This window comes from Argopecten irradians, chromosome 9 (genome assembly GCF_041381155.1).
Source record: "Argopecten irradians isolate NY chromosome 9, Ai_NY, whole genome shotgun sequence".
NCBI lineage: Eukaryota > Metazoa > Mollusca > Bivalvia > Pectinida > Pectinidae > Argopecten > Argopecten irradians.
The window spans coordinates 21163186-21185136 of record NC_091142.1 but is presented as its reverse complement, the minus strand read 5'-3'; the positions used below and the strand labels follow the sequence as shown (position 1 = coordinate 21185136).

Below are 21951 nucleotides of genomic sequence, written 5' to 3'. Positions count from 1 at the left end.
CGTTTTCATTCCGCTTTTAGTATGTACTGTCATCCCTCATTTTAGTATGTTCCGTGTCCCGTTAATAATATGCATAATTAATAATGTTACACGATGGTGATCTAAATTAGATAAGAAATATAAAAGTAATGTCTCGAACATGGTATACTACTACAGATATATTTGTTCCATCTGTAAATGGAACCAGATTTAATTAAAATGCCCGATTAATTTCTAGATAATCCTTATTCACAATACTTTTACCACTAATGCTTGTTCTACAACGAAATCTAATTAACGGATGCAAGCGCACATGTGACCATGCTTTATCAGGAAGATGGCGTCCGAAGCCGGACATATTAAAGTCTGTTTCCGTAATTCGTTTTAATATTACTTCAACAGGCAGTGCCTGTAACACACCGAACATCCATCTGATTCAAGCGTTCTTGCTACATGGCTATCCTGCAAGATGGTGTGATTTGCATCCGATTCTAACTGCTACGCCTCAAGCGGCGTAGCAACAAGGGGAGCTAACTCTCCCATATACTTGAGTTATAAAAGAGTAATTATAAATACATGTAGTTCTAAAGTCACAGTTCTTGTAATAAACTTCGGTATTTTGAAACTATCAATACCTTTTTTCCATTTTGTTTGATTATTATATATAATGACAGATCTTCTTTAAGTAATTCTTTTAAAATTTGAAATGCTGATGTAGAAGTTGATTTGTTTTGGTATTTTTTATATTCTTGATCTTCCATATAACCCATTTAGTTGTAATTATGACTGTGTTAGATATTGCATTTTTTTAATAAATTATAAGTGCAGTCACCGAGAATCAGTTTCTCCTCATCAATATTCCATGTCATTTACAGTGTCAAAACTTTCATTATTATAAAGATTAGCATGTATAAACAGTTAAAAACAAATGGGTTAAAGTCTCATTTTCAGTTCTACACATATATCATAGTCCATCGGATCTATTCATTAGACTTAAATTGTTTTCGGTATATATTACCCTATGTACGTATACTTTTCCATTGAAATTCTTTCATTTTATTTGTAATCGCATAGTCGGTAATTCCAAAAAAATTCCAAACATTTATCCAATCTATTTCCTACCTTTCTACAGTTTGTATTTAAAGTTATATGTACCGTAACTGGGAGAAAATTGAGAACCGTCAGTTTCGGTGAATGTATATGTGAAAATCATTAAAAGGTATGGACAAACATGTATGATGTATTATAAACATTAGTTACAATAAAAAATTATTGGCTTTTTGGGTTGACTTTATAATGCACTGTAGACTAAATAATATGATTTCTGGTAGTACTGTCATAATTTATTTTGAACTCTTATTTGTACTTATTTGTAGTTAAAATTAAGACATATGCACTGTACGTATTGTAATTATTGTAAGATACAAGCTTCTGTAACTTAATAATAACTTAATGAGAGTAAAATATATTCCATATCCAATAACCCCAAGCTGTGTGACCTGTTCTACCACAATTAAAGCAACAACAAGAAGGCTGAAATGAAATAACATTTTTGACATACGCAAATACGGTTTAGTGATATCATCATATTAGCAATAGACACTAATTTATTTGTTTAATGATATTTTTTCAATTACATAATATTAACAAATTCAAATTATGAACAACTGTTCCATGCATTCCTACTGTTACCGAGCGTCTGTTTTAGTCCAGATTTCTGTAGGTACTTTAACAATAGACTTATCGTTGTCGGACTACATTCGGACATATTTACAGTGTAATCAAGTTAAAGTCCGTCCATGTGCATTGATTCTATGGAAATCACCACAGGGTCCTTGTACGGTAATATATAACACTAAACAAAAATATTTTTGAATTTTGAGTCCATAGCGATAAAGTTTATGCTACGAATGAAAAAAAAACCCATGCAGGATTCAGACGCCGGCACATTTCTGGTTTCAACAGCGGATTGTTCTGCAAGCAGCGATAGGAATAAAACAACCAATTAAGTATTGGTGTGTAACATACATTGGGTGTCGAATAAAACTTATACGTTTGTATAGTAAAAATATCATTTGATGGAAGAGCCATTGATTTAGTTGGAAAGAGTTGAGTTTTAGCTACTTCCGGCGTGGTGCCATCGACAACCAATAATAGTAGATGAAATAGCCCCATAGATAAAACGGAATATACAACAAGAAGTTCAACATTTCAATCCATTTCAATTAGTTTTTGTAAACAAATATTTTCATATTGATCAATTTCAGAATATTTTATATACTGCAGTAAATTTTATACTGACGTAAAACCCAGTCTTTTCTTGAGCTTGTAAACTCTGATTGTGGTATTGGTGCGTCAGAGCCTAATTTCCAATGTAAAAACTGGAAAATATCATACATTGTGCTTAGTAGTAACATATAGGTACTGTGCAGTGACAATGAAAATACGTGATACTTTAACAATTTGTGACGTGGCAATGATAACAAAGTAGTTCAGACCAAAGTTTAAATTATCGACCAATCAAAAGACAAGAAGGTGTTATTCCAATAGTATGGAATAGCAGTAAATGTATTCAACACCCAGTACATTTATACAATGGCCTATGAGTGGAATAACATGATATATTCCTTTTTTCGCAGTGATATATAAGGTTTTACGGTGAACATAAATTGATATACTTGGCTCAATATTTTCACTCGCTTTTGACCAATCATAATGTAATATTGACAGTGGAAATAAAATATTAATTGTTTCATTAGTTTTTGCGCAAAAATGACGTCATAATTTTGTGTAGGTATATGGCGTTACGCTTACATAAATACGACGAAATAATCAAATCATTCAATAAAAAGGAGGAATGACCATTTGCGGAAGTTAAAGTGTAATATATAGAATAATCATTATTTCTTAATGAATACCAGTAATATTTCATCTCGTGATTTTGAGACTTGATGTTTTCACTCACCGTTTCCACCTATCTCGATGGAAAATATTCGGTATTCGTTGTGAAACAATGAATATCCTTTATGTAATTTATCATAAAAATGTTGTCTTATGAATAATTGATAAATATATTGTACTTGTGGATGTTAATATCGTTTACACACATTAATATGTTAATGTACTATGCAGAGATTGTAAATGCGTATCCGCCATGTTAGAGAATGAGATTACTTATTTGGGATTTGCGGCTTATCTTTATCATTATGAAAATAATGTTACAGTAGAAGAAATAAATGAATGTAATGCGTTTGTACTACAAAAAAACCATATGGTAATATTTCCTCATTTTGCCTTTTCATTTGTTGTAATTTACACGTATATATATCATATACAGTATGTATAATAAATATCAAAGAAACACAATTTAACAAAGCATGACAAAGCCCTACCCGGGCCTCGAACTCACGATCTACGGCACCCCATGCTTTGTTAAATTGTTTCTTTGATATATCATATATGTATAAAAATATTCAAACAGTTTTGACGTCATACATAATTTGATGACACATATGAATATGCTAAATACTTTAATTGAAGTACTGGTACGTCATCAAAACCTCCAAATGAAATGTCCTCTACATTTTACATTTTCTTTAACCGTTTCTATCGAAATATTTGTGATAATTTCGAAATAATTACAGTATATGTTTCAATAATCCTATCGTATTTTGTTTAAGCTTATTTCATTTGATATACATTAAAATTGAGGTACTTGTTATGCAAACGTGCTACTATTTCATTTAGAGAAATCCATGTATTTCAAAGCTTTCTTTAGTTCTGTATTTTACATTTTTCAAGAGTTTTTGGCATCTTATTTGTGTTAATGCATACATTTTGATTATCTATATACAGGTTGTCTTAATATACAAATGGATCAAGAAACGTCCTTACTCTTTTTAGCTGTTCATTAATTGATATTGTAAAACGCCAGTACGTTAACCTGTGGAAGTATTGAAATAGTGACAAAAATTTAAACCAATACAAGCGTTTTAGCATCAGACCTTAGTTTGTGACGGAATTTAATCAAAAGTTGCAAACGTAATATGACGAGTCTTCAAATTTTACGTTCTGTTTTTTCATAATTTATAATTAGCAGTTCATCTTTCGAGGTTTATTTTGGTATCATATTTTGTTAATTATAATACAATATAATATTCATTGTAGATGAGCTTCAGATCCGTTGGCAAAATCCGCAAACGGAACGAGGTACCCTTTTTTCTCTTCTGTGTATCTTGTTAGTTCAATGGCACATTTTGCATATTTTGTGATACAACTGTTGTGATATCGATTTAGTGACAATATTTCAATTCTTTCAATTAAACATTCTTGATATATTCAACAAAACGGTTACAGATTATTTCGTATTTCGCATAAAAACGTTTTGTATACATATCGAAATAGAGTTATAATAGCAAAAATTCTTGCATTATCCTATATATATGGGTTAAGTTCGTCGTGGGCAACTTTCGCTATATCATCAAATTCAAAACGCCAAATGATTATTTTGAATATCTCAACTTTAATGCAAACATGGTGCCATTTCATAAAGAGAAATCCATGCATTTCAAACGGAATACGATCAGTCTTACGCCTTTCTGCATTTTCTTAAATTCTGTAGCAGGATCTATCAAGCATTTTTGGTATCGTAATTGTGTTATGTTATATATTTTCGATGATGTATATAAACGTTGTCTTAATATACAAATGGATCAAGAAACGTGCTTCCTTTTTTAAGCTGTTAATTAATTTATATTGTAAAACTGCAGTACGTAAACCTGTGGAAGTATTGAAATAGTGACAATATTTTAAATCAATACAAGCGTTTTAGCATCAGATCTTAGTTTGTGACGGAATTTAATCAGAAGTTGCAAACTTAATATGATGAGTCTTCAAATTTTTCGTTCTCTTGTTTTATAATTTATAATTAGCATTTCATCTTTCGAGGGTTACTTTGGTATCATATTTTGTTAATTATAATTCAATATGATATTCATTGTAGATGAGCTTCAGAACCGTTGGCAAAATCTGCAAACGGAACGAGATACCGTTTTTTTTCTCTTCTGTGTATCTTGTTAGTTCAATGGCACATTTTGCATATTTTGTGATACAACTGTTGTGATATCGATTTAGTGACAATATTTCAACTCTTTCAATAAAACATTCTTGACATATTCAACAAAACGGTTACAGATTATTTCGTATTTCGCATAAAAACGTTTTGTATACATATCGAAATAGAGTTATAATAGCAAAAATTCTTGCACTTACCCTATATATATGGGTTAAGTCTTCGTCGGTGGGCAATTTCCGCTATTATCATCGAATTCAAAACACCATAGTGATTATTTTGAAATATCTCAACTGTTTTGCAAACATGGGTGCCATTCCATAAAAGAGGAAATCAATGTATGTTTTCAAACGTATATGCAGATCAGTCTTAACGCCTTTTTACATTTTTCTTTTACTTCCTGTTGCAGGATCTATCATAGCATTTTTGGCAATCGTATTTGTCGTTTATAATTATACATTTGCGATGATTGTATATAAACGTTGTCATTAAATATTCAAATGGGATCAAGAAAACGTTCGCTTCCTATTTTAAGTTGTTTATTTCATTTATATTGTAAAACTCCAGTACACCGTCAAAACCTGTTGGAAGTATATGAAATAGTGACAATATTTATAAATCAATTAACCAAGCCGTTTTAGCATCAGGATCTTAGTTTTTGTATAGACGGAATTTAATCAGAAGTAGCAAACTTAATATGATAAATCTTCAAATTTTTCGTTCTCTTGTTTTCATAATTTATACTTAGCATTTCATCTTTCGAGGTTTATTTTGTTATCATATTTTGTTAATTATAATTCAATATGATATTCATTGTAGATGAGCTTCAGGACCGTTGTCAAAATCTACAAACGGAACGAGGTACCTTTTTTTTCCTCTTCCGTGTCTCTTGTTGGTTCAATGACATATTTTGCATATTTTGTGATTCAACTGTTGTGATATCGATTTAGTGACAATATTTCAACTATTTCAATAAAACATTCTTGACATATTCAACAAAACGGTTACAGATTATTTCGTATCTTGCATAATAACGATTTGTATACATATCGAAATGGAAAGTTATAATGAGCAAAAAGTTCTTGACATTTAACACCCTAATAATATATGGGTTACGTTCGTCCCGGTGGGAAACTTTTCTGCTATATTCTTACGACTTCAAAACACCAAGTGGATATATTTTGTACTATCTCAACTGTTTATGCAAACATTGGGTGCAAATCAATAATGAGAAAATCAATGTATTTCAAACGGAAATGCCGATCACAAGTCTTCCCGCCTTTATTAACATTTTATTTTTACTTATGTAAGTCAGGATCTATCAAAGCTAGTTTGTGCAACGTACTTGTGTTTATGTTTTACAGTTTTCGATGATCTAATATAATCGTTGTCTTAACTTTACCAAACTCGATCATACGAACGTGATTCCCTCTGTTTAAAGCTGTTCATTAATTTTATATTATAATTCGCCAGTATGTATACTTGTGGAAGTCTTGAATTAGTTGACTTTATTTTTAATCAATAAAATGCGTTTTAGCATCAGACATTAGTTTGTGACGGAATTTAATCAGACGTTTGCAAACGTAATATATATGAGTCTTCGATTTTTTCGTTCTGTTGTTTCATAATTTTATAATTAGCAGTTCATCTTTCGAGGTTTATTTTGGTATCATATTTTGTTAATTATAATACAATATAATATTCATTGTAGATAAGCTTCAGAACCGTTGTCAAAATCTACAAACGGAACGAGGTACCTTTTTTTTCCCTTTTCTGTGTCTCTTGTTGGTTTCAATGGCACATATTGCATATTTTGTAATACAATTGTTGTGATAATCGATTTAGTGACAATATTTCAACTCTTTCAATAAAACATTCTTGACATATTCAACAAAACGGTTACATATTATTTCGTATTTTGCATAAAAACGGTTTGTATACATATCGAAATGGAGTTATAATAGCAACAGTTCTTGCATTATCCTATATATATGTCTTAAGTTCGCCGTGGGCAACTTTCGCTATTTCATCGAATTCAAGACGCCAACTGATTATTTTGAATATCTCAACTGTTATCCAATCATGGTGCCATTTCATGAAGAGAAATCTATGTATTTCTAACGTAATAACGATCAGTCTTCCGCCTTTCTGCATTTTCTTTAGTTCTGTAGCAGGATCTATCAAGCGTTTTTGGCATCGTACTTGTGTTATATTATACATTTTCGATGATCTATATAAACGTTGTCTTATTACACAAATGGATCAAGAAACGTGCTTCCTCTTTTAAGCTGTTAATTAATTGATATTGTAAAACACCAGTACGTAAACCTGTGGAAGTATTGAAATAGTGACAATATTTTAATCCAATAAAAGCGTTTTAGCATCAGACCTTAGTTTGTGACGGAATTTAATCAGAAGTAGCAAACGTTAATATGATGAGTCTTCAATTTTTTCGTTCTCTTGTTTCATAATTTATAATAAGCAGTTCATCTTTCGAGATTTATTTTGGTATCATATTTTGTTAATTAAAATTCAATATAATATTCATTGTAGATAAGCTTCAGGAACCGTTGTCAAAATCTACAAACGGAACGAGGTACCGTTTTTTTCCTCTTTTCTGCGTCTCTTGTTGGTTCAATGGCACATATTGCATATTTTGTGAAATACAATTGTTGTGATATCGATTTAGTGACAATATTTCAACTCTTTCAATAAAACATTCTTGACATATTCAACAAAACAGTTACAGATTATTTCGTATCTTTGCATAATAACGATTTGTATACATATCGAAATGGAGTTATAATAGCAACAGTTCTTGCATTATCCTATATATATGGGTTAAGTTTGTCGTGGGCAACTTTCGCTATATCATCGACTTCAAACACCAAGTGATTATTTTGAATATCTCAACTGTTATGCAAACATGGTGCCATTCCATAAAGAGAAATCTATGTATTTCAAACGGAATACGATCAGTCTTCCGCCTTTTTGCATTTTCTTTACTTCTGTAACAGGATCTATCAAGCATTTGTGGCATCGTACTTGTGTTATGTTATACATTTTCGATGATCTATATAAACGTTGTCTTAATATACAAATGGATCAAGAAACGTGCTTCCTCTTTTAAGCTGTTAATTAATTGATATTGTAAAACGCCAGTACGTAAACCTGTGGAAGTATTGAAATATTGACAATATCTTAAACCAATAAAAGCGTTTTAGCATCAGATCTTAGTTTGTGACGGAATTTAATCAGAAGTTGCAAACTTAATATGATGAGTCTTCAAATTTTTCGTTCTCTAGTTTCATAATTTATAATTAGCAGTTCATCTTTCGAGGTTTATTTTGTTATCATATTTTGTTAATTATAATTCAATATGATATCCATTGTAGATGAGCTTCAGAACCGTTGTCAAAATCTACAAACGGAACGAGGTACCGTTTTTTCCTCTTCTGTGTCTCTTGTTGGTTCAATGACATTTTTGCATATTTTGTGATTCAACTGTTGTGATATCGATTTAGTGACAATATTTCAACTCTTTCAATAAAACATTCTTGACATGTTCAACAAAACGGTTACAGATTATTTCGTATTTTGCATAAAACGATTTGTATACATATCGAAATGGAGTTATAATAGCAACAGTTCTTGCATTATCCTATATATATGGGTTAAGTTCGTCGTGGGCAACTTTCGCTATATCATCGACTTCAAAACACCAAGATGATTATTTTGAATATCTCAACTGTTATGCAAACATGGTGCCATTTCCATAAAGAGAAATCTATGTATTTCTAACGAAATACGATCAGTCTTCCGCCTTTTTGCATTTTCTTTACTTCTGTAACAGGATCTATCAAGCATTTTTGGCATCGTACTTGTGTTGTATTATACATTTTTCGATGATCTATATAAACGTTGTCTTAATGTACAAATGGATCAAGAAACGTGCTTCCTCTTTTAAGCTGTTAATTAATTGATATTGTAAAACGCCAGTACGTAAACCTATGGAAGTATTGAAATAGTGACAATATATTAAACCAATAAAAGCGTTTTAGCATCAGATCTTAGTTTGTGACGGAATTTAATCAGAAGTTGCAAACTTAATATGATGAGTCTTCAAATTTTTCGTTCTCTAGTTTCATAATTTATAATTAGCAGTTCATCTTTCGAGGTTTATTTTGTTATCATATTTTGTTAATTATAATTCAATATGATATCCATTGTAGATGAGCTTCAGGACCGTTGTCAAAATCTACAAACGGAACGAGGTACCTTTTTTTCCCGTTTCTGTGTCTCTTGTTGGTTCAATGGCACATATTTTGCATATTTTGTGATTCAACTGTTGTGATATCGATTTAGTGACAATATTTCAACTCTTTCAATAAAACATTCTTGACATATTGAACAAAACGGTTACAGATTATTTCGTATTTTGCATAAAAACGATTCGTATACATATCGAAATGGAGTTATAATAGCAACAGTTCTTGCATTATCCTATATATATGGGTTAAGTTCGTCGTGGGCAACTTTCGCTATATCATCGACTTCAAAACACCAAGTGATTATTTTGAATATCTCAACTGTTATGCAAACATGGTGCCATTCCATAAAGAGAAATCAATGTATTTCAAACGAAATACGATCAGTCTTCCGCCTTTTTTTACATTTTCTTTACTTCTGTAACAGGATCTATCAAGCATTTTTGGCATCGTAATTGTGTTATGTGTTATACATTTTCGATGATCTATATAAACGTTGTCTTAATATACAAATGGATCAAGAAACGTGCTTCCTCTTTTAAGCTGTTAATTCAATTTATATTGTAAAACGCCAGTACGTAAACCTGTGGAAGTATTGAAATAGTGACAATATTTTAAATCAATAAAAGCGTTTTAGCATCAGATCTTAGTTTGTGACGGAATTTAATCAGAATGTAGCAAACTTAATATGATGAGTCTTCAAATTTTTCGTTCTCTTGTTTCATAATTTATAATTAGCATTTCATCTTTCGAGGTTTATTTTGTTATCATATTTTGTTAATTATAATTCAATATGATATCCATTGTAGATGAGCTTCAGGACCGTTGTCAAAATCTACAAACGGAACGAGGTACCGTTTTTTCCCGTTTCTGTGTCTCTTGTTGGTTCAATGGCACATATTTTGCATATTTTGTGATACAACTGTTGTGATATCGATTTAGTGACAATATTTCAACTCTTTCAATAAAACATTCTTGACATATTGAACAAAACGGTTACAGATTATTTCGTATTTTGCATAAAAACGATTTGTATACATATCGAAATAGAGTTATAATAGCAAATGTTCTTGCTTATCCTATATATATGGGTTAAGTTCGTCGTGGGCAACTTTCGCTATATCATCGAATTCAAAACACCAACTGATTTTCTTGAATATCTCAACTGTTATGCAAACTGGTGATATTTCATTAAGAGAAATCCATGTATTTCAAACGGAATACGATTAGTCTTCCGCCTTTTTTTCATTTTCTTTAGTTCTGTAGTAGGATCTATGAAGCATTTTAGGCATTGCACTTGTGTTATGTTATACATTTTCGATGATCTATATAAACGTTGTCTTAATATACAAATTGATCAAGAAACGTGCTTACTCTTTTAAGATTGTTCATTAATTGATATTGTAAAAACGCCAGTACGTAAACCTGTGGAAGTATTGAAATAGTGACAATATTTTAAACCAGTAAGGGAGTTTAAACATCAGTCCTATGTATGTGATGGAATGTCATCATAATTGCTAATACAATTTTGTTGGTATATAATATAGTATGCTTTTTGGCATCTTACATGGTTTCTTATAACTTAATAATTTGATATAATTTGCATTGTAGATGGACTGCAGGAACTTTTTCAAAATCTACAAACGGAACGAGGTACTTTTCCATCTTTTTTGTCTCTTTTTTGTTCAACGCAAATCTCTATTGCAAGAATACTTTTTTTACATATACCAGCGATGCAATTGTTTCAATATCGATACAGTGGCAATACTTCAGCACCTTCAAGAATAATTTCTTTATGTAATCAATGAAACGCTTACGCTTACAGAAAACCTTTTGTCGTACTTTATATATAACGATTTATAAACATATCGAAATAAAAGCATATTTGCAATCCTTCTTGCATTATACTGTACAGTAGATAGGGAAAATGTTTGCTATATCAACGAATTCAAAGCATCAACTTGTTCAACATTTTGAATTTCTTAACTGTTATTCAATGCTCAAAAATGTATATTAAGTTTATACTGCAAAATTAAAACCCTGTGAATATGTTCAGTTTCGATGTTCCACCGCTGACATATTGTATTGTTTTCACTATCAAAAACAGGAGCAGACGAATTAGTAATCTTCTTTAGTTACAAAACGTTCTTACTTTCCTCACAGTTACCACCAATGAAAAGTCTGTCCTCTGTAAACTTTTCCTTTAAACAGCTTATTGCTGATGATAAGTGGGTGACTAGATTTTAATAAAGTTTAAGTCATAAAACAATATTCAAACTTCCGGTATACGTGTATAGTGTCATTTCTCTGCCCGATGAAATGGACAGCCCATAGAAATAGAATACGACAGACATTATGAGAATAAACATTAAATTTACTATTAACTACACAAACGGTAAGCTTTTAGTTTTTGAGACTTCAAATTTCCTTTTACAATATGTCGTCTCGGTACTGATCGTTTTGTTTTTTGGGAGAAAGGAGACAATGCTATCCTATACATACGGACTGTCCAAGCACCAGCCGGATTTCTGTGATAACCTTTTTAATATCTTCATCATTTACAAATTATACCTAATGGCCCGTTATTATTTTTCATCGACATGTTTTGTTGACAGGAAAAGTAATACACGCTTAGTATTTAAAAAAAAATCTTTAGCTACGGTAATGACCAATAAGAGGAAATGTGCAAATAATTAAAGAAAAATAACTCACTCAGATAAATATTTTTAAACATTCATGTGAATTCAATGTTCAGGAAAACTAATTCTGATACTAGCGTGGTATTACAATCGTACAGAAAGCATTTTTTTTTGTGTTTTTGGGTTTTAGATGTTCTAAGAACAACATTAGAAGACAACGTACAAAAGCTGTAAGCTAAGCTTTAAGATAGAGGTGCATTAATACAAGTGTTATTGTCGAAATATATATATTTTTATTACCATTCTTCTAACTTGAAATCTTTAAATTATTATGAACATTTTTCACCAAAAGGAGTAAATTAATGAAAGTGTACGTGTCTGTCCTTCTTTTCGTCAGTATCCATATGTTAACCATAGCATGAGATATTTGAGACCAACGTTGCTTTAAGGTGTCATTCGTGCAAACTACTTTCATTACTTTCTATTGTTCAAATGTTATTCGTTCTTTAAAATCTGTGATTTATATGGTTATTGGCCAACAGATATATCATGAGATCAAATGATTATAAATTACGTTGGGGAAAGTGTGTTAAAGTGGCAGGTAAAACTTATTTTCTCTCTATCGTAGCAAACTCAGATTCTGTGAAACCTACTAAATACCGAGTGCTCTTTCAACTTTTTTTATGTGAGCACCGCAAAATCATTCTTTACTACTTTAACGCTGCATATTAATGGTTAATCTTAACACAAAGTGAAATTGACATTTTGATATATATGTATGGTAGGGTTTTCTATACCCCTATAAGCATATACTTATCACATAATCTATCCAATACTTTATCACATAATCTATCCAATATCCACACTGACGTTGCCCGTTTGCAATTTGTTTACATATGCCACTAGTGTAAACATTTTTAACTAGTCGGAGCAATTTGGCTGTGCCGGTCAGAAAATCCACTGTGAAGTTATGACAGAAACAATGAGATGATGTCAAGAAAACTGCATGACGCCAGGATACGAGAACGGTCGGACAAAATGGCCTCCACAACAGGATGTTTGCAACACATTTTGGCGTTAGTCTTATTAAGAATGTTGGCTTTCGTAGTTATATAGTGAATTTGTATTAATTTCATAATTAATTGTATTAAACACGTTTCAATATTTAAGTTTTGCTCCGCAAGGATCAAAGGTGCATGATTTATTTTGTTTATAAGGGAAGTTGATAAAGCCAAGAAAGAATCAATAAAAGAAGACACCAGGAGTGATCCAGGTAAGAATACTCATAATTTATCCTCTTTATTCCGCAATGAAAATACTATTTTATGAAATGACGTTTGTATTAATTTCTACTCGGTATATTACTGTAATGTTATATGGAAAAATTCAAGCTACTTAGAACCATAAAATAACAAAATGGAAAGTGACACAAGACTTATCATGATATCAAAATATAGCATATCTTGAGAATTTCCTATAAAACAAGGAAACATAAGCTTAATATTGACATTATTGTAATATATTGTGATATTTATATGGCGTACTTTGGATATATCCAATAATATTAAGAAATAAAACAGTTTAAATGCCCACTGATTTCCCTCTAATTAATGGTGTTGGCATTTAGTCTGTAATAGGTTTTAAACAAGATGGATATATAACTTTGGGAATACTTAGTATTTATCCGGTTGATGTTATACTAGAATGTCATCTGATCCCTACTGTTTTCGGTTTCTTAGCATTTACGCAATTTTGTATCAGAGTGAAATTTAGCATGATGATGTAATTGACTGAAAATAAAATAAAACCTTATTTATCTTATGTAGAAAAGTTCATGTTGTACATGTGAATTGCTGCTATTTCTTCAGAATTCATAAGTTTGTCTCCATAACCCGCCTCCGATTTTAGCCTAAACAATATACCTAAACGAAAGTTGCAATGTTTACTCAGAACACTTATGATCTTAATTTCCAATCCAGAAATTTTAAATATATTTACAAGTTTAATAAAGAAAATTGTGAAAGGAAACGGAAATTACCGCATTTAGTCGTAGACAATTACGGTTTTATATACATCATACGTAGTTTCTCGTTAAAAAGTTGTTTGCAGAAAGAAGGAAAATAATTGTATAGATAGAATTTTCTACAGCGCGTATCAATATCCTACCGGATATGTAATTAACAATGATATATTAACAGTTAACTGATTTATTTTACCAGATGGATCTGATATTAATCAAGAAACAAATAATGAAGAAACATCAACAAAGGATGCTCCTATCTCTTTGTCTGATCACAGGGGTAAGTTTTAAGATATCGCTAAATATTTGACATGCATATCATATTATTATTTATTATACCTCACTTTCATTTAGAATGTTCTGATTGGATTAAACTTGATCACATGACATTGAATAAGTTAGATGTTTCCCCGGAATTGGAAGGCGAGGGAAATAAACCCAGGGAAATAACCCCCGAGGGAATAACCCCAGGGAAATAACTCCCGAGGGAAATAACCCCAGGGAAATAACCCCTTGGAAGCTCCGCACGTGATTGGAAGTTGACGTCATCTGCAACGTCAACCAACAATGGCAACGCTGTTGTTTATTTTTTATAGCCCAAGGAATTTAACAACGTTGTTGTTGGGAAATATCTTCATGGGTTCTTTTAACAGAGATTTTTTTTCTTTTAATTTTGTTCGGTATAATAAAATATTTATGTCCCTATGTGTCGGGATACATCTTCGCCCTCGAGAAAATAACTCTTTCCAGGGAGACAATTCTAGATGTATCCCTCCCACAAGGGCCATATTTGTATATTAAATATTACATTCGTTAGAGGGTGATGTGCCTAGTATCAACCCGAGGATAACACTGAGGCAAAGCCGAGGATAGCATTGATAATCTGAAGGGTGACACTAGGCACTGTCATCCTCTAAAGCAGGTAGTATTTATTTTACCTCCAGCTTAAATCATGTATTCTGATTGGTCGAGAGTGATTTGGCATTATACACTTTCACACGGCAGTTAGCATTAGAACAAAAGAAGACAAAAGCCACGTTCGTAGCAACCCCCTAGCAACGAGTGATAGTGTATTTTTGACATTACAAAATATTAACCGCCCGAAAAAGATGCGTACTCGTTTCTTTTTTCTACTCTTGGGCTACATCATCGGGGTGACATAACGACACTCGGGTGGTCAAATCGTCATAACGCTTTATCACGGGGCATTAATTGTATAGTGTCACCCCTCGGAATATCACTGTCACCCTCGGCTTTGCCTCGGTCGACAGTTGTATCCTCAAGGTGACTAATGCTAGCCGATTTTGTTTACCATAACTGTATGGTGGCTGTGTCTGTGTTCGTCCTACGATTGAGTCATTGGGGTGGACGGGCGTGAGACCCTCTGACAGAGGTCAGTTATAAACATATCCTCATGTCTTTCTTCTTTGAGAATTTGATCGTGTGTATTATAAAACATGCACCGCTAGTAATCCACGTGTTAACAGTAACGCGTCACCACAAATACAATGTATCCATCAAACACAAGTGAAGTTGTTCCATTTATCGATGGCGATGAATCTAAGCATTATATAATCACATGGCTCCCAAGGATGTAATATCGTCAAGTCAGACGACAATCTCAAACACATTGAGCTACTCGCTGCACAATAACGGTCACCGAGTTCGCACATGTGGCCGAGTACAAATACTTTGTTATTACGCTATATATTAACTTTTAGCAAAATTGAATATATCTTAATAGCTCTGATCTGATAAAATAAAATATCTCTGAAATTTACTTTGTTTGCCATGTTTATTTTACACTAAAATATTGAACGTTTTTGTCGTCGCGGATGAATAATTCTATCTTACGTGAAGAGTCATCATTCGCTGTTCGATTGAGTAAGCTCCTCCAACTTTTGACCGACTTTTATTGAATAATTACGTCACTTTCAAATGACTATTTTATTGCATAAAATATAAATAAAAAGTCGTATGAGTGTAAATATAGGGATTGGATTTCGCTAGCGTCCCATATTGAGTATATTCTTAGAGGAATTGCTCCATACAAGCATGGTTAACATAAAAGCGAAATCCAATCCCTATATGAACTTTGGTTTCGACCGATCGGCTGTTTACGCATGTCTTCCGTTCACCGTTTCCGACGGTAGAACAAAGCCAACATACAGCATTTGTCTGGTCTTTATTTCATATAACTACAACTAATAAATTTCTTAATCGATTTTATTGAAATCCGAACAGAAATATCCTAGGAAACGCAAACAATAATTTTCACATGGGTTCTTTCCGACTCCATATAGGCAAGGGCGACGAAACAACAAGATGGAAACTTAATTTTTTTATGCTAAGAACCATAATGGTATTCAATATAAATTTGCTGTTATCTGCCTTATGCAGCAATGAGTCTATTCAGGTGGGGAATATAGAATTATGAACGCATGCATGTCGAGCATATGATAAAAGAGAAAGAGCAGAATTTAGCAAAAAGATACACGTACTTTAATAACCATAAACGCCTTTTGGCTTTTTCTTTTCGTTTCGTTTTAAGGAAGACAACATCGACAGCCGAATGTTAAACAGCGAAGAGGCGATCCAGGTAGGAAACAATTATTAACTGTCCATGAATATAAGATGTATATTTTTATATAATGAACCTTTCTTAAATGAGGTTTAACATTACAACATATCACTGACCCCTGAATTTATGTACACAGCTAATAACGAACGATTTGTTCTACTGATAGACATTCAGTTAACTATCCCATCGTTAGTTTATACATTATGGAGCTATCTCCCTTGCGATGGGATTTTATCGACTGTGACATCATTTGTGTTAACTAACATTGAAGTAGTTGTTCTGAAACTTCATGACATTACACTTACTAAGTAAACTGTGAACGCTAATACCTACCTTCAATGGTAGATATTAATCTTAATTGTGGAATGACAGAAATCTATTGTTATTCCTTTAGAATACGACAGAAAGAAACATTAAAAATTAAAGATGATTCGCAATAAGGTAAAATTCGTTGTATGTTTTGAATTAACTTTGTTATAAGCTGAAATTCGTATCACACATGTTCGTCTTAGATAGGTAAGTTACTTTACATATTCACTCATGCACGATGAAACATAAGGTGTATGATCTCTTTTGTTAATAAGGGGAGGAGGGTACAAGAAAATGAAGAATCCACAGAAGAAAATACACCAGGTGTGACCCAGGTATGAGAAACTTTAATTTATCCTCTTTTTCTGTAATTAATATAATATTTCCCGAGAGGAAGTTTATATCAATATAAACTATAAAATCGATTTGCATTGTATAGAAAAATGCAACGCTAGTACAATAACCAATAAATAAATAACATGGGGAGTAACTCTTATAATGAAATAAAATAATATACATTTGTACATATTATCTTGATATCCAATAATTTGTATCATGAGAATTTCCTCTAAAAAAGGAAACTTAAGATACAAGTATTGTCATTATTGTAATATTATGTGATATTTTTATTGCATTATTAGAATTAACAATTATATTAAGAAATAAAATGTTGAAATTTCCAATGATTTCCCTGTAAACTGATGGCAGTAGCGTTAACTGTGAAATAGGTTTTTAACCAGATGGAGCTATCATTTTGGAATACTTTGTATTTATCCGGGTTGATGTACACTAGCATGCCAACTAATCCCTACCGTTTTTGGTTCCTAAGCATCTACGCAGTTTTGTATCAAAATTATATTTAGCATGCTGATGTAATTAACTGAAAATAAAACCAAAATTTAATACCTTCTGTAGTAATGTTCATGTTGTAAATGTGAAATTATGTTATTTTGGCAGAACTCCATAATGATTATCTCATTCAACCACCTCCTATTTTATATTGTAAACAATATGCTCTAAACAGTTTAATTAAGTTAGAATATTGTGATAGAAAACGGAAAAAAAAAAAAAACGCATTTAGTTGTTGACAATTACGGTTTTGTATACTTCATACTTCTCGTTACAAATTTGTTTGCAGAAAAGACAAAAAAAATCGGAGAAAAACGGGAATCATTATCCTACTGGATACATAATCTATGTTTATTAATCAACAGTTAAATGATTTATTTTATCAGATGGGTCGATATCAACACAGAAAGAAACTACGAAGAAACACCAACAAAAGACGATATTATTACTTCGTCTGAACACACGACGAAAGTTTTCAGTAGGTTTTAATAATTCACATGCATTATTATATTATAAATAAATAACTATGTCATATATTAATACTTTGATTTGGTCAATTATGATACTATACTGACTGTAATTTATACAGAAGAGTTATGTCGTTCGCTTTAACACCATATTAACTGCATATTGTAAAATTGTAGCTATTCAGAAACATCTTGTGGGTTTGTGAATTTCAGTTCCGAAAATTGATCAAATATTAAACAATAAGGTCAGTGACATAGTTAAGCATCTGTTCTATTTTAGTATTAAAAACTTTGATAATTTTGCTGAATGCTTCGATTTTTTATACCAATATCAGTAACTATAAAGCCTTGATATTGCATCAGAGTTAAATGTCACAACGATAGATTAGATCTAAATGATAGCTTAGCAAACTCTTTATAACAGAATACCAGCTATGAGGTTAAGAGCATCTGATAAGAAACATATTCTATTAAAGTTGTATCACATAGATGAAATTCAGAAATATGGATATATGTGCAATAATCGTCATTCTCACAAACGAAGATGGGCTTTTAAGATGTTACCATTAAACAAAAGTTACCAGCGTTGTGAGAATTGCAATATTTACAATGCACTTGTTTTAATGTGTTTTATATTCAAATAGGAGCTCAAAAACGTTATTAAACATGCATTAGGCATGGAAAAAAACCTTTAACAGTTCGTAAAATATCATGTTTATAATGCACCATACACGCTTGTCTGTTCATTTGAATGTTTTCTACAACTTAATTAATCAAAACTTATGAATTTTCAATTGATTGAAGATGGAAACGTAACATGTCAAAAGTCTTTTCATAACATACCAATACATCTTAAATATTTATTTTTGAAATTTCCTGCATGTTTTTAACAGTGTGCAAATGTAAAACAAAGTTATCGTTCATTCGTAGTAATCACGTGGCGTCATATATTACGGTGATTTTCGTTATCGCAAACGAATTGAATTTCCATTTGCTTCGTGTTTGGAAACAAAAATAAGTAAATATTTGAATTTTGATTTTGATGCAGGAAAAAAGCCAAGGTATAAAAAAGGTAAAAAACGTAAGTAGTATATACTCAATATATATTAGTTAAAATGATTTAAACAGTCGAGATGGTTTATGTTATGCAATCTGTCTAGTTAAAATTAAAACATTCAATATTTAAATTCAACCACATATATGGAAATAACCTCAGGAAATCCACATTTCAACTTCAATTAAGCATAGCAGTCAATCTTTGTTGATGCAATCAAAAGGATCTTATCATAATGTTGAAATTCATAGCATTTTTTCCTTTCTGGTTATGACAGCAATATCTTCATTTGTTGGGTTTATTTGTTTAGAAAAGTTAAAGCGTATGCATATCTTAAATTCGAATTATTTCAAAACTTTGAAATGCATTTGTATCAGTGTTGCCTGTTATAGAATTATACGACTTGCCCGAATTTATACTACATTTGTATGTCTGCTTTAAGGTCACTGGGATATAATATCATTTACAATTTTTAAATAGTCTAAGGACATTGAACATCACACAACTGACAATATCCTTAACATTTAGAAACGTGCGTTTCAAGGCAACAGGAAATATATAGTTTTCACATAATATTAGGTTCCTTCCGACTCCATATAGGCAAGGACGACGGAACTAAAAGGTGGAATCGAAATAGATACTTTAAATTTATGTTAAGAACCAATATGGTTTTCGATATAAAATCTAGCTTTGTTGTCTGGCTTATTTGTTGTATTTTGTTTGTTTAAAGGTAGACAACAACGAAATGTGAATAATACACAGCACGGAGGCTATCCAGGTAGAGAATTTATGAATTATAAAACGCATACATGTATTAGTGCTTGAGGTTATTAGAAAATAAAATACCCTGATACAAATCCGTTAAGATAATATTTCAGGACTGAAAGGAATGCTGATTTAAAAACAATGAAAATTGTAATAAGTCAGTGTTATGAGGATTTGTTAAAGCTCCATCGATCTAACTCGAAATATATATTAAAGACATAAATATTCTGTTTCATTCCAAATAAAAATTAATACCAAAGCATAGGGCAAAATAAACAAAACATAATATAGCAAAGAGATACACGCACTTTAAAAGCTATGACACCTAAAAAAATTGTCTTTTTCTTTTCTTTTTAATTGAAGGAAAACAACATCGACATCAGAATGCTCAAGATCGAAGAGGCTATCCAGGTAGGCAACATTTAATTAATTGTAAACTGTCGATAGATATCAAATGCATATATCATAATGAACTCTATCCTTTCTTAGCTGATTTTTAACATTGTGTATCACTTATCCCTGAATTTATGTACACACATAGGATATAACGAACGATTTGTTCTACTGAACAGGAGCTTGAAGAAATGATTAAAGTAGGAGAATATCAGAATAATCAAATCGATTTACTAACTAGCGCGATTAAGTTTTTTTTAATTCGGAAAAAGCTAACTTAAGACAAAAGAAAAGTTACGGCGCAGAATTGAAACAAATGGCGATAATTATAAAGAAGGAATGTCTGCTATATTATATGAGCAAACAGAATTTTATAAAATTTAAAGTACTTTTATGAGAGTTATGGGAAAGAGATGCAAGTGTCTTTTGTAAATTTAAAGAAAAAACTCATTCGTTTCAGATAGATTCATTAATCAACAACTGCTCGTTGTCTAACCTCTATATCTACAACGGTGTGAAATACGGCGTTAAGTGAAAGAACTTTAAGTAAAAAAAATACCTTACTAAAGATATTTTCAGTTTTAAAATTTTTCGTACCCGGGGCCGTCTTTCAAACATCTCACTATAAGACATAACGCCGACTTAAGTCGGCGAGAGAAAGCCTAGTAAAAATAATGTTGGCGATTAATTAATAACTAACCTATCATTGATAAAATTCGACATATGGTCATATTTTTTCTTAAATAACAAAATCACAAAACGAAGACGATTCATGTGTGTACTAGACGTAAACCACATTTGGACTGTAAAACCTACTTCAGCTGCTCCAAATGATCAATTCCAACACAAAAAATACCTCATTGATAAACTTCATGTTTCTATTAAGATCATTGTTAATTTTCCCTTGGTCGCGTTTTGATAAACATTTTCATTGTGTTTCATGATGAATACCTATCAAATTGCCCCATAACTACAGATGGATCTGAAAGCGACAAAGAAACAAAACCCGAGGAAGATGTATCATTTAAGGCCGGAGATAGTACCCCTCCACCCAATTATATTAGTAAGTATGTTTTCATGTATGTCTTTGTTTACATAAAAAAGTGGCGAAATATTTCCTACAAGGCAATCCAGGCTAGGGATTGTATCTCTTTCTACTTTACCCGGGAAAAATGCAGCATAAATGAAATTTCCTTGAACATAAAGAACAGGGTATGAGGAATAAATTAAACCAAAGTCGATAAAATCCCCTATGTGGAATATTCTCATTTGCCATATTTGTGGTCCTCGGTAAAGCGTTTTATGGTGAAAGACTTACTAAAGAGGTGAATTAAAATGGAAAGACTGGGTTGATAATAAAACCATTAATAAATGTCGGTCAAGTTGACAAAGGGTGAATTTAGTTGATACATGCAGATGTAGCCCCTGGCCTCGATGGCACACCTATTTCTCTGTCACGGTTCCAAATTTTACTTATTTTGCTGCAACTTGTTCTATGCAATACTTTGAACCTGCTGAAAAAAATATTTTGTAGAATATTACTGCAGTTCATTCCG

The 21951-nt window shown here is 31.6% G+C and overlaps 1 long non-coding RNA gene across 1 annotated transcript; it reads left to right on the top strand.

Annotated features, from left to right (window-relative positions):
* The first annotated feature begins 18108 nt into the window (after positions 1–18108).
* Positions 18109–21454, top strand: LOC138330880 (uncharacterized). Its single transcript, XR_011209613.1, has 5 exons — positions 18109–18194; positions 19232–19264; positions 19968–20015; positions 20366–20413; positions 21372–21454. It is a non-coding gene; the product is annotated as an uncharacterized lncRNA (long non-coding RNA).
* Positions 21455–21951: the final 497 nt, after the last annotated feature.